We start from the raw sequence: 19,673 nt of genomic DNA, 5'->3' as shown, positions 1-19,673 counted from the left end.
TCTTCTTCTTCTGGGACTGCTATAATTCAAGAAGAGTTCCTCTTGATGGGTTACAATGCTGTGTTCAGTCTCATACACTTTTACTTTATAATAACAAACTCCCACAGGAAGTGTTCTGGCAGTGATCCCACATATATAGAGGCATACACTTTCTGCCATAGTCACAGCAGGGACACAGTAGGGAACATCAAGATCTGAATGATCCAGAATCTTCATAACTGCTTCTGCCTCTTTGAAATCAGTCAGATTCATGATCTGATGTCCCTCATCACCGAATCCTTCTAGGTTTCCAAAATATTAATTATAGTGTGACTTTTTGGCAAGTCTTTTCTAAGCACATGACATTTAGATTTCTCAGCCCTCCTGACTTCTTGCTCAGGCTTTTCCATCTTCAAAATTATGTTGACTTATTTGTCTGCTCTCTTCTCTGTCTAATTGATTTAGTGAGTTTCATTAGAAAGCAAAAATGTATGATGTGTTTAATCAGAAGTCTCCAAGGAAAAAAGGAAGAAAGGTAGGAGAGGAAGGAGGGAGAGAGCAAGGGAGAGAGAGGGGGAGGAAAGAAGAGCTGGGTTAGAGACCAAAACCAACTTATTGCCGTTTATCAAGGAACTGCTAAGTTTATAACTAAACCAAGTACCTTAATTTGAAAGAAGATTCTACCATACTATTCCTTTCTCTTTATTTTTGGTGTGTGAACCTGAAAATGAGCAGAATCTTTGTGATCTGAATTACAGAGATAAAAATAAATACAAGCCAGTTACCCATATCACTAAAATTATAAGAATTGTATTACTTCTTGAGTAAGGCAAAAGAATTACACATGTTAAACCAAAGCATAATAAAACAAAATCCTCACAGTGCTGAAAATATATCTTCAGTAATTTAAATCTATACTTTCAGTTTCTACAAACAAACAAACAAATGTGTGTATATATATATTTCATACACTTTATTTCAATTTGGCTATTTTAAAGATCTGAGTCATAGCATGTAGATCACATTAAAAGGAGAATATTAATCATAAACATATTTGAAACATATTTTCAATAAGTAGATATATGATCAAAATCTTCAACAGATTCTTTGAACTATTTGTCTTATAAATATTGTTGAAGAAATGTATGCCTTTAAATATGTATAAATATAATTAAATCAATTATAGAGAGTTCAGTAAGATTTTGTTAATACTAATAATCTAAAAATAGGCTTAGACAGCCTAGAGGGGTGGCATGGGGTGTGGGGAGAGAGGGAAGTTCAAAAGGGAGGGGATATATATATATATATGTATATATATGGCATAAACCAACACAATATTGTAAAGCAATTATCCTGAAATTAAAAATAAATTTAAAACTAAAATTAAAAATAGGCTCAGGTAATTTAGATCACATTTCTTAAATTAGACTTCAAAAGCATATAAAATTTCACAGTCTTTATGATAAAAAATTTTTCTTTCCTAAGAAATAGTAGAAAATATATTTTGAAATTGAAAGAATTGGATGCTTACAGAAATTACTGGGAAATAAAGTTAGATTGTGAGTGAAGATGCTACACAGTTGAGCAGAACTGATACGTATATAGACTTGAAGAATGGCAAACACCGTGGAAAAAAAATGCAACTAGAAATTGATAGTAAGTGCAAGAGATTCGGGACATTTGTCAAATATTCAAAGATATTAAGAAAAAGTTACATCTCCACTATGTATTCCAATAAACAGACTTTTTCATGTAGATTTATAAAATCACCAAAGTGATTCATTTGTACATATGCATATAACCATTCTTTTTCAGATTCTTTTCCCATATAGGTTATTACAGAGTATTGAGTAGAGTTCTCTGTGCTATATAGTAGGTCCTTGTTGATTATCTATTTTATACATGCTGCTGCTGCTGCTAAGTTGCTTCAGTCGTGTCCAACTCTGTGCGACCCCATAGACGGCAGCCCACCAGGCTCCCCTGTCCCTGGGATTCTCCAGGCAAGAACCCTGGAGTGGGTTGCCATTTCCTTCTCCAATGCATGAAAGTGAAAAGTGAAAGTGAAATCATTCAGTCGTGTCTGACTCTTCTTGACCCCATGGACTGCAGCCTACCAGGCTCCTCCATCCATGGGATTTTCCAGGCAAGAGTACTGGAGTGGGTTGCCATTGCCTTCTCCGATTTTATATATAGCAGTGTGTATTTGTTAATCCCAAACTCCCAGTTTATCCCACCTCACCATGTTTCCCCTTTGGTAACAGTAAGTTTGTTTCTAAAGTTTGTGAGTCTGTTTGGCAAATGTATTTTAATGCCTTACTTAATACCAGACTTGATGTTATGTTATGATTTATGTAAAACACTGCTGTTATAGCAGGACTCCTTAACATTAATTAAAGCAATGAAAATAATGAGAGAACAGTCCCTGCCATATCATGTCTTCTCATGGTTTGTACCACAAGTTTTACTGACCATTTCATTGTTCACCTAACTGTGCTTTCTCCTCCTTCAAATCCTCACTTCATAATAGACCCCATCATTAAGTTCTTTGTTCAAGTGCAGGGAGACTTGTCCTCTTTCACTGATTTTCAGGAGCAGTTTTCTCTTTTGAGTTTCAAATCTTTCTGTGTTATCAGTTTCACCACCAAATAAAGAGATCCCTTACATACTCTAGGTACACAACTACACATTTTATGATTTTTATAGTTATTTATAGGGTCGCAAAGAGTCAGACACGACTGAGCGACTGATCTGATCTGATCTGATAGTACAAGGAGATCAAACCAGTCAATCCTAGAGGAAACCAACTGTAAACATTCATCAGAAGGACTGATGCTGAAGCTCCAATACTTTGCCACCTGATGCAAAGAGCCAACTCATTGGAAAAGAGTATGATGCTGGGAAAGATTGAAGGCAGGAGGAAGAGGGGACGACACAGGACGAGATGGTTGGATGGCATCACTGACTCAATGGACATGAGTTTGAGCAAACTCTGAGAGAGAGTGAAGGACAGGGAAGCCTGGCCTGCTGCCGTCCATGGGGTCACTAAGAGTTGGACATGACTGAGTGATTGACAACAACAAAGTGCTCAGAGTAGAAACCACACTTACCAGAGAAACTCACAGCCAAGCAATAGTCTCCTTGTACTGAGCTGTAGACTTGGGAGTTAATGAAGGACCTATTTAATGGGACCTTTGGTCCAAAGGCCTATGCAAGCATCCTTTTCTTCATTAGTCACAATTTTCCACCACTGCCATCAACAACCAATGCATTTAAAGTGTAATATCTCACAAGAGCTAAAGGGTAGTAAGAAAGCACATTATCCTTTTGCAGATTTATCCTCTCAATTCAGTTGCAAAGAATATCAAACACATTTTTTTCTGTATTATACAAAGCTATTAACTTAATACGTGTAGAACTTAAAGTGCATATACTCACACTGTGAAATGTGTAACATTGAAAATGAGAAGCATTTTCTCACAAAATTTGGAAATAATACTCATAAAATTTAAGTTTGCTGTTTTTCTTAGCATTGGATTTCTTTATAAGTTTAAAATTAAACTTAATTTTAATTAAACTTAAATTTAATTTGTAGGCTCATTTGAGCAGAGGGATCTTCAGCCTGTGAGCTCTATGTATGGTTTATGATGTGTGTATGTAGAGTCTATGTGGCGTGTGTCTGTATGTGTGCATGAGTGTGTACACAATGAGTCTGTATCTGTATATGTATGAGTGTGTATAGTGTGAGAGACTGTGTGTGTGTGTGTGTGTGTCTGTGTCTATGTGTGTGTGCAGTGTATGGGTGTATTTATGGTTTTGCCCTTGTTTCCACCAGGCTCCTAGGCTTCTCAATCCAGGATCAGGCTCTATAGTGATTCAGAGCTCCTGCCCCCTGGGGATGCTGGGGACACAACAGACCAGCATTGGCTTGGTTCAGATCTTGGTCAGGGGTCTGGTCTTTGAATCTCTGCTTCTCTCATCAGTGGTTTCATAGAAGCTGCAGGCTCAGATGGCATCAGTAACTTTTCTTCTTATTCCAGGAGTGAAAAGTCCCACTTCAGGTTCTGGTTTCAAGAGCTGAACATTGTTTTGTAAAACACATTCCCCCTGTTCCCTGCAGGTGTTGACCTCATGCCCAGAACCTGGCAGCATTAGCTTCATGACTTCAGGCTCACTTACTGCTTTCCACCCCATTCTTGTCCATGGTAATGTGGATTTTGCTTAAGAGCTTATTTATTTCTCTTTGCTTTTCTCTTATGTATTTTATCCATAAAATATTGGCATATTGGGAACAGAAGATTTGGATCTGTGTGGTAATCTATTGAACCACTTTTACTGGAATTTCCTCTAAACTCTCTAAAAATAAATGATTACAGTTATAACCTTGCTTAAAAGCTCTCAGACTTTGTTGCTTTGAATAGAAAGACTACACTTCATATAATGATATAAAAGGGCATCTATAATTTTACATTTCAAGAAGCTCCTCTAAACTTTTTGTGTCTCTCATGTTTTAGGAAACTATTTAAGACAAATCTCCTGAGTATATACAACACATGGATAGATAGGAAAATATCTAGGATACTTTCTGGTACATAATGATCAGTCAATATATGTTCCTGGCTATTGCTCTTTTCACAGCTAGCCAATGTCATATTCCATCATTTAATCCTTAAGACCTATTAGCAGTAAAACATTCTTTTCATTTTGTACTTGATGAAATTGAAATACTATTTGAAGAGTTCTTCATGAAAATGAAAAATGTCTTTTATTTTTATTTTAAAAACCAAAGGAATTTTTGTTGTTGTTCAGTCAGTAAATTTTGTCTGACTCTTTGCGATCCCATGGACTACAGCACACCAGGCTCCTCTTTCCTCCACTATCTCCTGGCATTTGCTCAATTCATGTCCATTGAGTCAGTGATGCTATTTTTTTTACTTTATTATTTGCATTGTTTTATTATTAATAATAGAATATATTATAAGAAACAATATACAGCAATGGAGAAGATAAAATAAAAACAAATAAAAAGAAAATTAAAAGTAATAACAATTCTTGTGGTAAATTTAGTAAGTGAAAAGATGATATCTCAATCATTATACCATAAATGTTTTGTCCATAAATTGCACTGTAAACCAAATTTAAACTATTGCATAAAATAATATTTATACTCCTTAATGTACTTAACCATTTCTTATTTGGGTTATTAAGATTTTTATTAGTATGAGCAACACCCTAGTAAATTGTTTGTACATAACTCTTACATCATAATTTTCATTGTGTCTTTGGGGATAAATTTCTGAAAGCAAAACTATTGATTGAAAAGTTATACACACTTTAGGACTTAATTTATTCATCTACCAGTACCATCTATTTATACAAGAATGCATGCTTACTGAATCTGTAACAATAACTATTTTACTGCTGCTGCTAAATCACTTCAGTCGTGTCCAACTCTGTGCGACCCCATAGACAGCAGCCCACCAGGCTCCTCTGTCCCTGGGATTCTCTAGGCAAGAATACTGGAGTGGGTTGCCATTTCCTTCTCTGAACTATTTTACAGATCCATGTAAATTGGATATGTAAATATATTTGTAATGTGTACTTCTTTGGTTACAGTGATTGGGCATTAAATATTGCTTCTGGGCTCCAAGGTCACTCTTCCACACCTGGCTTGGAAACACTGATTGGGGCTGGCGCTCTGCAAACTCTTTCCCTTTGGCCACTTCTTTCCTTGTTAAGTCCTGTGACTAGTGGGCATCAGAGTGAGGCTGTCAAGCAAGAGGAAATGACAAAAAGACCCTCCTTGTTCATCTGTTTCCATCTTTCCAGCATCAGCTCTTCTCCCTGGTAGCAATAGTGGATTCTAACAGCAGCTGATTATCTTTTTTCCATTCACTCCCAGAATAATGCATTCCATTCAGTGGTATCAACACCAAGAAAGCAATGCCCTTTTCTCAGAGGTCTGGATCTCAACTCTTTAGGGTCCTCTTACAAGCTTTCTGATTGTGAAAACACCAACCTCTTTCTTTGTTCCTGCTGCTCTCAGGGGAGTCAGTGATGCTATTTAACCAGTCTAGCCTCTGCTGCTCCCTTTTCCTTTTGCCTTCAAGTTTCCCCAGCATGAGGGTCTTTTCTAATGAGTTGGCTCTTCACATCAGGTGGCCAAAGTATTGGAGCTTCAGCTTCAGCATCAGTCCTTCCAATGAACACCCAGGACTGATCTCCTTTAGGATGGTCTGGTTGGATCTTCTTGCAGTCCAAGGGACTCTCAAGGGATTTCTCCAACACCACAGCTCAAAAGCATCAACTCTTCAGCGCTCAGCTTTCTTTATGGTCCAACTCTCACATCCATACACAACTACTGGAAAAACCATAGCTTTGACTAGACAGACATTTGGTGGCAAAGCAGTGTCTCTGCTTTTGAATACACCGTTTAGGTTTGTCATAGCTTTCATTTCAAGGACCAAGCGTCTTTTAATTTCATAACTGCAGTCATCATTCCACAGTGATTTTGGAGCCTAAGAAAATAAAACCTTATTCCACTTTTTCCCCTTCTATTTGCCTTGAAGTAATGGGACTGGATGTCATGATCTTTGTTTTTTGCATGTTGAGTTTTAAGCCAGCTTTTTCACTCTCTTCTTTCACCTTCATCAAGAGGCTCTTTAGTTCCTCTTCACTTTCTGCCATAAGACTGGTGTTATCTGCATATCTGAGGTTATTGATATTTCTCCTGGCAATCTTGATTCCAGCTTGTGCTTCATCCAGCCTGGCCTTTCACATAATGTACTCTGCATAAAAGTTAAATAAACAGAATGACAATATACAGCCTTGACATACTATTTTCCCTATTTTGAACCGTCTTTTGTTCCATGTCTGGTTCTTACTGTTTCTTCTTGATTTCACAGGTTTCCCAGGAGACAGGTAAGGTGGTCTGATATTCCCATATCTTTAAGAATTTTCCACAGTTTGTTGTGATCCACATAGTCAAAGGCTTTTGCATAGTCAATGAAGCAGAAATAGCTGCTTTTCTAGAATTCCCTTGCTTTCTCTATGATCCAATGAATGTTGGCAATTTGATCTCTGGTTCCTCTGCCTTTTCTAAACCCAGCTTGAACATCTGGAAGTTTTCAGTTCATATACTGCTGAAGCCTAGTTTGAAGGATTTTGAGCTTAACCTTACTAGCACTGAAATGAAAGCCATTGTACTGTAGTTAAGACATTCTTTGGCATTGCCTCTCTTTGGCATTGGAATGGAAACTGACCAGTCCTGTGGCCATTGCTGAGTTTTCCAAATTTGCTGACATATTGAGTGCAGCACTTTAAGAGCATCATCTTTTAGGATTTAAAATAGCTCAGCTAGAATTTCATCACTTCCACTAGTTTTGTTTGTAGGAATGGTTCCCAAGGCCCACTTGACTGCACACTCCAGGATGTCTGGCTCTAGGTGAGTGATCACTCCATTGTGGTTATCTGGGTCATGAAGAACTTTCTTATATAGAACTTTTGTGTATTCTTGCCACCTCTTCTTACTATCTTCTGCTTCTGTTAGGTCCTTACTGCTTCTGTCATTTATCACATCCATTCTTGTATGATGTATTCCCTTGATAACTCCAGTTTTCTTGAAGAGTTTTCTGGTCTTTTCCATTCTATTCATTTCCTCTATTTCTTTTGCATTGTTCACTTAAGAAGGCTTTCTTTTTTCTCCTGATATCTTCTGGAACTCCACATTCAGTTGGGTATATCTTTCACTTTATCTCTTAACTTTCACGTCTCTTCTTTCCTCAGCTATTTGTAAAGCCTCCTTAGACAACCACTTTGCCTTCTTGTATTTCTTTTTCTTGGTAATGGTCTTGGTCACTGCGTGCTGTACAATGTTATGAACCTCTGTCCATAGTTCTTCAGGCACTCTGTCTACCATGTCTAATCCCTGGAATCTATTTGTCACTTTCACTGTATAATCTTAAGGGATTCGATTTAGGTCATACCTGAATGGCCTAGGGGTTTTCCCTACTTTATTCAATTTAAGTCTGGATTTTGCAATAAGAAGTTGATGATCTCATCCACAGACAGCTCCAGGTTTTACTTTTTCTGACTGTATAAATCTTCACCATCTTCAGCTGGCAAAGAATACAAGCAACCTGATTTTGGTATTGACCATCTGGTGATGTCTTTTTTGCCAACCCAATAAAACAGGGAATAATGAAGTCAGTTTTCATTCCAATCCCAAAGAAGGGCAATGCCAAAGAATCCTCAAGCTACCACACAATTGCACTCATCTCACATGCTAGTAAAGTAATGCTCAAAATTCTCCAAGCCAGGCTTCAACAATACGTGAACCGTGAACTTCCAGATGTTCAGGCTGGTTTTAGAAAAGGCAGAGGGACCAGAGATCAAATTGCCAACATCTGTTGGATCGTGGAGAAAGCAAGAGAGTTCCAGAAAAACACCTATTTCTGCTTTATTGACTATGCCAAATCCTTTGACTGTGTGGATCACAACAAACTTGAAAATTCTTCAAGAGGTGGGAATACCAAACTACCTGACCTGCCTCTTGAAAAATCTGTATGCAGGTCAGGAAGTAACAGTTAGAACTGGACATGGAAAAACAAGCTTGTTCCAAATGGGAAAAGGAGTACATCAAGGCTGTATATTGTCATTCTGCTTATTTAACTTATAAACAGAGTATATCATGAGGATTGCTTGGCTGGATAAAGCACAAGCTGGAAGCAAGATGGCCAGGAGAAACATCAATAACCTCATGTATGCAGATGACACCACCCTTATGGCAGAAAGTGAAGAAGAACTAAAAAGCCTCTTCATGAAAGTGAAAGAGGAGAGTGAAAAAGTTGACTTAAAGCTCAAGATTCAGAAAACGAAGATCATGGCATCTGGTCCCATCACTTCATGGCAAATAGACTGGAAACAGTGACAGACCTTTTGAGGGGTAGCTCCAAAATCACTGCAGATGGTGACTGCAGCAATGAAATTAAAATACTCTTATTCCTTGGAAGAAAAGTTATGACCAAGCTAGACAGCATATTAAAAAACAGAGACATTTGTTTGCCAAGAAAGGTCCATCTAGTCAAGGCTATGGCTTTTCCAGTAGTCATGTATGGATGTGAGAGTTGGACTACAAAGAAAGCTGAGCACCGAAGAATTCATGTTTTTGAACTGTGGTATTGGAGAAGACTCTTGAGAGTCCCTTGGACTGCAAGGAAATCCAACCAGTCCATCCTAAAGGAAATTGGTCCTGAATATTCACTGGAAGGACTGATGTTGAAACTGAAACTCCAGTACTTTGGCCAGCTGATGCAAAGAGCCAACTAATTGGAAAAGACCCTGATACTGGGAAAGATTGAAAGTGGGGGGAGAAGGGACAATGGAGGATGAGATGGTTGGATGGCATCACCGACTCAATGGACATGAGTCTGAGTGAACTCCGAGAGTTGGTGATGGACAGGGAGGCCTGGTGTGCTGCAGTTCATGGGGTCACAAAGAGTCAGACACAACTGAGTGACTGAACTGAACTGAATGAATGAAATAAGCACAGACAGATAACCTAGTAACAGATTCATAGTAGACTAATTTATTTGGAGAAAATTATGAAAATCTGCAGATCATCATTGTTACTAGTAGTTTATTCAATGGATTATTAAGCAATTGTCTTTTTTCTATTTTAAACATTATGTTTGGTCCTGTCATAATTTTTTCATTCTGTTCAGTTCCCTTATTTATGTTATGAATAAATTTCAGAAAAAAACAATACTAGAGGAGTTCAACATTTCTTTTCTTGAAACTGATCTATTAAAGTCCAGGCAACCATAGAAATGTTCCTAAATTTTCAAAGAATAGATACATGGGTGAACATAGGCTATTTTGAATATAGAGGTGAAGGTGAAGTTGCTCAGTCATGTCCGACTCTTTGCGACCCCACACACTGTAGCTTAGCCAAGCTCCTCCGTCCATTGAATTTTCCAGGCAAGAGTACTGGAGTGGGTTGCCATTTCCTTCTCCAGAGGATCTTCCCAACCCAGGGTTCGAACCCAGGTCTCCTGCATTGTAGGCAGACGCTTTACCATCTGAGCCACGAGGGAAGTTTTGAATATAGAGGACAGATGCAATTCAAACCTGCTCTAGCAGGAAGGACAGTCTCAACTTGTGTAACCAATAAATATCAAGCATCAGACACAGCTGCACCAAGGGACAAACATTATTTTAGATCAGGTTTCATCCTCTCTATTCCTGTCTTACTTGGGTTGGTTTCATTTTTCTTCTGGTTTTTTTTTTTTTTTTTTTTTTTTTTTTGCAATGACTGTTTTGGGCTTCCCTGGTGGCTTAGAGGGTAAAGCATCTGCCTGCAATGCAGGAGACCTGGGTTCAATCCCTGGGTCAGGAAGATCCCCTGGAGAAGGAAATTGCAACCCACTCCAGTACTCTTGCCTAGAAAATCCCATGGATGGAGGAGCCTGGTAGGCTACAGTTCACGGGGTCGAAGAGTTGGACACAACTGAGCAACTTCATTTTCTTTTCACTTTAATGACTCTTTTCTTATTTTTCTTTGTGTTGGTATTTCATATTTTGACAGGAACATGGGGAACACCATGACTGGGAACTAGCATCTCTCTCCTGAGCCCAGGTGAAAATTCCTGGAGGTGAATGTGGATTTGGACAACAGGATCCTAGCTCCAGGTGTTACATGGAGTTTTCCATTAGAGTGAGAGAAGATGGCCTTCTTTTTTCCGAGCGTGTAAGCTGTCTGACTGCGGATGTCATAAGGTACCTGCAGCTACCTTCCTTTTCCAACCTGAGTCACCTTCTTGCTGCAGCACCCATCTCCCTCCCACTATGCACAGTCAGAAAGTCTTCCCCATTTTCCACTTACCACTCCACCCACTCACAATGCATATATACCCCCTCCACTAAACAGCCCTTATGACGGTGCCCTAGCCTCGTATGCCATTTCCAGTAGGTAGATTCCAGGCACCTCGTGCTTGACATCTCAGCAGCAGGGACACTTGTGATGGCTCACTCATTCTTAAGGCAGGAATATTTCACCTCCCACAGACCACGGAGCCTAAGTTCCCTACAGAGTTCAGTCCTGGGCTCACCCTCCATCCACACCCTTGCTTGGTCCCCTCCTCTGTAAGCAGAAGACACAAAACACACAGGCACTCCGTAAATGTGTCAGAGGGACAGCTGGACGAATGGATAAGGAATGGATGACCAAGGTTCTAAGCACTCCAGGACTCTGGGCAGCTCTTCCAAGCCTGATGGGCATTGACCTCTGCAGGACCACTCAGGATTTCCCATCCCAGGGAGCTTCCCTGGGCTTGGCATCATCCCTCTGGGCCTAGGGAACCAGTTTCCAAAGCTTTTCTGAATCTGCACATCATCGCAGAGTGGTTTGGTAAAGAAAAGCTCATTCTCGGGTCCTGTGCTTCCTGGGTACTTGCAGAGAACCTTTCTTCCTACAGCAACCCACTGGCAGAGTGAGAATAACCTTGTTTGAGGAGCAAAGTAAACTCATTCCTTCCCACATAATTATCCATGCTGGCCCCAGATGGTATCAGAGCAACTTTATCAATTGTCTCCACAGCCAAAGAAGGACAGCACCCATCATTCATTCCCTATTCAGGGAAATGGTACCTAAGAACCTGATTTTCACTGACTAGTTTAGTAACTGCTCTGAATTCCCACAGACATATCATAGATAGCACTTTTCTTAAAAATAAACACCACAAAAAAATGTGTATGATTTTGAGGGGTTATTTTTAATTTAAATAAACAAGCAAATAAATACTAACACAATGTACTCAGAGCAAGGATTTTTAAATTTTGCATTGCAACAGAACTATAATTAACATGACAGAACTTTCAAAAGACATTTTGACATGTAATTTTACCTTTCCTGACGGTCCAAGTTATCAATTTTGCAATTAGCAACTGTATAGACAAAATAAATAAGTAAATAAACTTCACTGCTACTTTTCTGACAGCTGAGAAAAAAATAAATACATGTGGAAAAATCAAATGCCGTCTTATGGCAAAAGAGTCATTGTTTCCTGCTGTAACTACAACAGAAAGATTTGTATATTTATGTATGTATACATATATGTGTGTTCTTTGATTTTGGATAGTACTGAAATCTCCTTTTAATTTTTATATACTGTATATATACTTTACTTGGAATTTGAAACTAAAAATATTAAACATTAACAAAGAAGAATGAATAACTCCTATTTGGAAATTTTATTTTTATTTTACTTTTTGTCTTGCGTGTTTTGGTCATATTTACTGCTGTAGAGCTTTAACATGAACATATTCCAGGGTGTTCACTTTCACGGAATCCCAATTTGATTTTCGGTTTTTAGTCTCATCAGACCCTAGACCAGGTCTGCATTGTGTAACACCGCCACCTTGTGGCTAAATGCTTCATTACACAGTAATCCGAAATTAAATTCCCACATAAGATCTTTCAAAAAATTAACTTTGAGTCAGTTCCAATGAGGTGGATGAACCTAGAGCCTATTTTACAGAGTGAAGTAAGTCATAAAGGGAAAGCCAAATACCATATATTAACGCATATGTATGGAATCTAGAAAGATGGAACCCATGATCTTATGTGCAGGGCGGCAAAGAAGATACAGACGTAAAGAATAGACTTATGGACTCGGTGGGAGAAGGAGAGGGTGGGATGATTTGAAAGAATAGCATTGAAACATATACCTTAGGATATGTAAAATAGATGACCAGTGCGAGTTTGATGTATGATGCAGAGCACCCAAAATCGGTGCTCTGTGACAACCTTGAGGGATGGGGCGGGGAGGGAGGTGAGAAGCGGGTCCAAGATGGAGGGGACACATGTATACATGTATACCTGTGGCTGATTCATACTGATATATGGCAAAAACCATCACAATATTGTAAAGTAACTATCCTCCAATTAGAATAAATACAATTTTTTAAAAAATCATTAACAACCATTGAAACAATCAAATATATACAACTCATAACCAAAGACACAAGGACTGAGATATTTATATGTTCATCACACATCAAATACATTTTAATACTTTACGATGTGTGAATCTTTACATTCCTGAACAATCTAAAGCATTCCATTTCCTGAAGGTAAATTCTGACAGGTTTTTAAAAAACATTAACTAAGTCACATAGAAAAAAAAATCAAATACCTCTTAACCTTCCTGCCAACTCTGCTTTCTGAAGACTCACAGGATGCGGTGTGTGTGGTGTGTTTTAACCATTGTTTTTTTGTTTATAAAGCTATGCATGTTCATTTCAGAAAACTTAAAAATTACAGAATTTTATTCTTCTGGTTCCAAATCCATCAGGAGCATTTCCTATATTAACAGAGATGGGAAGTGATGATTTCAGGACGCCCTGGATATTGGCGTTCCTCACTGTGAGTCTCAAGGCCCTGGCTGGGCAAAGGAGACTGGAGATGCTCCCTGCCTCAGTCCCACAACACCCTCCACACTACCCTCCACCTCAGTCCTGCATCTGAGCCTGGCCCGTTCACCTAATAAATGAGGAGTGACAGTGACTTCCAAAGCACAAGGGAGAGGCTGATCCAAACTTAGCCTGTTGGCCCCAGACTAGGACACTGGGTCTATGCAGGACTCAGTGAGGAAAGGCACAGACCATTAGACCAGAGCTGGCAAGAAGCTGAAGTGGGATTCATTCACTCATTCAACAAATATTTGGTGAGTTCCTAGCAAACTGTGTCTAAGATACAGATGGATAAGACGGTTTGGGGTCTAGAGTTGTAATCGCTAAGGTGGTTCGATGATCGTTAACCACAAGTATCACAGACAAAGTGAACACTAACATATAACAAAAAGGAGAAGAAATATAAACTTCTGATTTATCTTGCAAACTGATATTACTCAGTGATTTGCTTGCCATGAAGCATAACAATTACCACACACACCTACACTTTCACGCATTCCAAATTTAATTTTGCTAAAAGCACTGCATAATGAGTATTTCATTCATGCCTGCTCAGGCTTTCTTTTGGGCTTCCTTCGTAGCTCAGTTGGTAAAGAATCTGCCTGCAATGCAGGAGACCCTAGCTCAATTCCTGGGTCAGGAAGATCCACTGGAGAAGGGATGGGTTACCCGCTCCAGTATTCTTGGGTTTCCCTTGTGGCTCAGCTGGTAAAGAATTTGTTTGCTAATCCTGGAGACCTGGGTTCAATCCCTGGATTGGGAAGATCCCCTGGAGAAGGAAAAGGCTACCCACTCCAGTATTCTGGCCTGGAGAATTCCATGGACTGGAATTCTCGCGGGGTGGCAAAGAGTCAGGCACTTTTCACTTTCACTGCTCAGGCTTTACTGGGTCATATTCATGGGGCAGTGTTGTCTTTTCCAAATTAAAAGAGGGCCAAAGCTGCCACCGGTGCTATTCCTTGGAGTCCAGGAAATAACACATTTGAGTAGCAGTCAAGAGCATAATATCTAACTGTAGATCTTTTTTTTAATTTAATTTAATTTTTAAAAATGTATTTTTTTAATTGAAAGATAATTACTTTACAGAATTTTATTGTTTCCTGTCAAACATCAACATGAATCAGCCATAGGTATATATATGTCTAACTGTGGCTCTTAGGAGTGAAAATATTGTTTATGTCAAAGATGATGTTACTAGACCTACAATGGTCATAGCCCCATGTACCTTAGCAAACAGGCTGTTAGCACTCTTTGTACAGCTTAGAATTTCAAAAAGCCATGTTGACAATTATTGCCTAGGCGACCTAAGATCTCCCTGAGACTAGCTCTTGAAGATGATGTCGCGAAGTCCCCAGCAAGTTCTCACTGGCAATAGGAATGACTCCCACGTTTGGGGATTTCTGGGTCCAGCCACAGTGGGACTATGCAAACACATTCCCACTCTGACCAGCACCCGGATAACCACCTTTTAAACATGCAACCGAGCTAGGAAGTGAGCAAAGGGAGCCACCCAGGCCAGGTGGCAAAGAGAAGTTAAAACATGACTACATACTCTGCTGACCACACAAAACTTCACTAAGAACAAAATTCCTTCCCATGGGGAGACAGAAAAGCAAACAAATAAGTAAAGCACACAGATGTTGATGGTGAGTTCTACAAAGAAAATAAGACAGGAAGGGGTGGATATGCAGTGAGGCTTAGAAGTCTAAGTAGACCGCTTGGCAAAAGTGGCTAAAAACTGACATTTGAGCAAAAACATATACGGAATAAGGAAAGTGTGCAGCCGGGGATCTGTAGAGTGTGCCGGGAAGGTCACAGCAGGGATCAATGCTGGGGCAGGAGGCGGGGCGGGGGCGGGGAGGGGGCTCCCAGAAGCAGGAAGTGGCTGCTGACAGCTGGCTAGGGAGAGAAGACCCTGGAGAGCTCTCAGTAGAGCACATGACTTAGGTTGTCAGGCTCCTTGTGGCTGCCAATATTGGCAGCCACAATATAATATTGAATCTAATAATATTCAATATTGAATCCCCTGGGAAGGGATTCAGTTGCCTCTGATCACCCCATTGATAGGGAGGGATGCCTGCCCTGAATAAAAGACAATACCGGACAGATGGAGTGGTCCAAGCACAACCCTATGGGGCCCTCCCAGATACAAAAGCATTTCTATGTTCTTGTTTCTTATTTGAGGGAAAAAAGTTTTAACCTCCTTGACCTTCTCTGAGTTCCAAAGGGCAGGTGGAGGGAATGCATGATTAAAAAAGAAGTCGATGTACTGGTGTGAGAGTTGGATAATAAAGAAAGCTGATTAAAGAGTTGATGCTTTCGAATTGTAGTGCTGGAGAAGACTCTTGAGAGATTGATGCTGAAGCTCCAATACTTTGGCCACCTGATGCAAAGAGCTGACTCATCGGAGAAGACCCTGATGCTGGGAAAGATTGAGGGCAGGAGGAGAAAAGAACCACAGAGGACTACAATTTCTTTTTGTAATTTTTTTCTCCATGGTGTTTGCCATTCTTCAAGTCTATATACTTATACGCTCTGCTCAACTGTGCAGCACCTTCATTTACAATCAAACTTTATTCCTCAGTAACATCTGTAAGCACCCAATTCTTTCCATTTCAAAATGTGTTTTCCACTATTTCCTAGGAAATATAAATTTTATATCATATAGACTGCTAAATCTTATATGCTTGTCAAGTCTAATTTAAGAAATGTAATCTAAATTACCTGAGCCTATTTTTAGATTATTAGTATTCACAAAATCTTGCTGAACCCTCTTAAAATTAATATATTTCTACATATTTATAATCATACATCCCTTCTACTATATTTCTAGCACAAGTTAGAAAGAATATTTTGAAGATTCTGTTCATATATCTATTTACTGAAAATATCTTTCGAATTCATGATTCATGTTCATGATTAATATTCTCCGTTTATGCAGTCTATATGCTATGGCTCAGATTTTAAAATAACCAAATTGACGTAAAGTATATGAACTATACCTATATTTTGTTTGTAGAAACTGAAAGTATAGATTTAAATTACTAAAAATATTTTTTCAGCACTGTGAGAATTTAAGTTTTACCATGTTTCTGTCTAACAAGTATAATTTTTTTGACCTTACTTAAGAAATAATTTAATTCTTGTAATTTTAGTGATATGGGTAACTTTATTTTTATCTTTTTGATTCAGATCACAGATTCTGGTCTCTTCAGATTCACACACCAATGATAAGAAGACAGGAATAGCATTGTAGAACTCTCTTTCCAACTAAGGTATTGATTTAGTTGTAAACTTAGATCCTTGAAAAGTGACAAGAGCCGGTTTTGGTCTCTCACCCACCACTCCCTCCCTCCCTCCCTCACCTCCTCTCCTTCCTTTCCTACTTCCTCAGTCTCTCCCTCTTTCCCTTCCTTCCTTCTCTCCTTCCTCCCTTCCTTCTCTCCTTCCTCCCTTCCTTCTCTCCTTCCTCCCTTCCTTCCTTTTTCCCTAGAGACTTCCGGTTTACATTGCAGTAGCAAGAATGTGTAAATTTTGCATGTTAATGAAACTTGCTAAGCCAACTAAAAAGAGAAAGAGTAGACAGATAAGTCAACAGCTTTTGGAGGTGGGAGAGCATGAGTTAGGAGACCTGAAAAACTTGAATGTCAGGTGTTTAGAAAGGACTTACTAAAAAGTCACAACATAATTAATATTTTGGAAACCCAGAAGGATTTGGGGATTAAGACCACCAGATTATGAATCTGACTGACCTCACAGAGGCAGTCCTTTTGCTTCTGGATCATCCAGACCTTGATGTTCTCTATTGTATCCATGGTGTGAGTATAGCAGAAAATGTACTTGTATGTATTTGGGAACATGGCCAAAACTACTTCTTGTGGGAGTTCATTATAAAATAAAAGTATGAAACTGAAAATAGCATTGCAGTCAATCAAAGGGAGCTCTTCAGGGTTAATATTGATAGACTGACTACTTTTCTTTTTTTCCTTTCCTGCCAATTTGGGGGAAAAAATTTACCCCTTGGAATATTAAGAAGTCATCACATAATTGCCACCCTCCATGCTTTTTTTTCCCCCTAGAATTCCTGGTTCATTATAATAAGTGTGAGAATTGTTTTAAATGTCAATCAATTTTAAAACCAAACTTTTAAGAGTTTCTAAATATCGTGGAGACAGCCTTTTATCTGTAGATTAGAAATCATGTTTTCATGTGAAAAATGTCAAAAACAAAAGACTTGTTATCTTCTCCATTATCTTACTTTTTGGCACCACTTTCAGTTTGGTATATATAAATGGTAAAACATTTATAATATTTGCTGTAGGTGAATCTTGTTAAAAATAAAATATGGGTGACCATAAAGTCTGGCAATACTGACAGTTTTTTTTAATTGATAAAATCCCCTTGAAGGTTTCATCCAGGGTAAATGTGCCAGTTTATGAACTGGACATGGAACAACAGACTGGTTCCAAATAGGAAAAGGAGTACGTCAAGGCTGTATATTGTCACCCTGCTTATTTAACTTATATGCAGAGTACATCATGAGAAACGCTGGGCTGGAAGAAACACAAGCTGGAATCAAGATTGCCGGGAGAAATATCAATAACCTCAGATATGCAGATGACATCACCCTTATGGCAGAAAGTGAAGAGGAACTAAAAGCCTCTTGATGAAGGTGAAAGAGGAGAGTGAAAAAGTTGGCTTAAAACTCAACATTCAGAAAACGAAGATCATGGCATCTGGTCCCATCACTTCATAGCAAATAGATGGGTAAACAGTGGAAACAGTGTCAGACTTTATTTTTGTGGGCTCCAAAATCACTGCAGATGGTGACTGCAGCCATGAAATTAAAAGACAATTACTCCTTGGAAGGAAAGTTATGTTCAACCTAGATAGCATATTGAAAAGCAGAGACATTACTTTGCCAACAAAGGTCCGTCTAGTCAAGGCTATGGTTTTTCCAGTGGTCATGTATGGATGTGAGAGTTGGACTGTGAAGAAAGCTGAGCGCTGAAGAATTGATGCTTTTGAACTGTGGTGTTGGAGAAGACTCTTGAGAGTCCCTTGGACTGCGAGGAGATCCAACCAGTCCATTCTGAAGGAGATCAGCCCTGGGATTTCTTTGGAAGGAATGATGCTAAAGCTGAAACTCCAGTACTTTGGCCACCTCATGCGAAGAGTTGACTCATTGGAAAAGACTCTGATGCTGGGAGGGATTGGGGGCAGGAGGAGAAGGGGACGACAGAGGATGAGATGGCTGGATGGCATCACTGACTCGATGGACATGAGTCTGAGTGAACTCCAGGAGTTGGTGATGGACAGGGAGGCCTGGCGTGCTGTGATTCATGGGGTCACAAAGAGTTGGACATGACTGAGTGACTGAACTGAACTGAACTGATGCCATGGAAGTCAGACACACAAATCATCTGAAGCAACATATGACAGATGTACATGCAATTATTGATGGGAATGTTTCTTTACTGCACAACTGTTCATTGCAGTTTTGCACAGTTTATTGAACTGTGAATTACCAAGGGGGGAGAATCACATTCACACATCATTGCAATGAACTATTCAATATGAACATTTATCTGTTTTCAGTTTATTCAACTTAAATTCAAAGAACTGAATAATAATCAGTCTAATAATGTTAAGACAGTCAACTTGAAAAGGAAATAATATACTTTGTAAGAATTTCCCATATGCAATTTTTCCCAATTGGTCCCATTTTATTATCAAACTTAACTGTATAATTTTCACTACAAAAAAAAAATACCACCCAGTAGAATACTAAAGGACATCAACAACCACATTCCATCATGCTCTGATTCAATGAGATAGTAACGAAGTAAAATAGAAAATTAGTTATAAATTTGTAAATCATAGAAAATACAAGAAGAGAATTTTTGTTGAAATAAATAGGCCAAAAGAGCCCTCATGTCAGCTCTGCTTCTCTTAGAGGAAGGACTGTGATATTGTGATATTGTCATCCTGATGGATAATATGCCTTAACCAATGACTAATGCTCTTCAGCTATCATTAAAGTAGATTTTAACAAGGCAAAGAAATCTAGTTATGCCTTAACCAATGACTAATGCTCTTCAGCTATCATTAAAGTAGATTTTAACAAGGCAAAGAAATCTAGTTGCTTATGAGCAACAAGAATATGTATGCATTATCACTAACATGCTCTCTTTGGAAAGGGCTGAATATACAAAGTAAGAATTTTG

This window comes from Bubalus bubalis, chromosome 3 (assembly GCF_019923935.1).
Source record: "Bubalus bubalis isolate 160015118507 breed Murrah chromosome 3, NDDB_SH_1, whole genome shotgun sequence".
In the NCBI taxonomy this organism is placed as follows: Eukaryota; Metazoa; Chordata; class Mammalia; order Artiodactyla; family Bovidae; genus Bubalus; species Bubalus bubalis.
The sequence above is the reverse complement of the archived record's forward strand: the minus strand, read 5'-3'. Positions refer to the sequence as shown.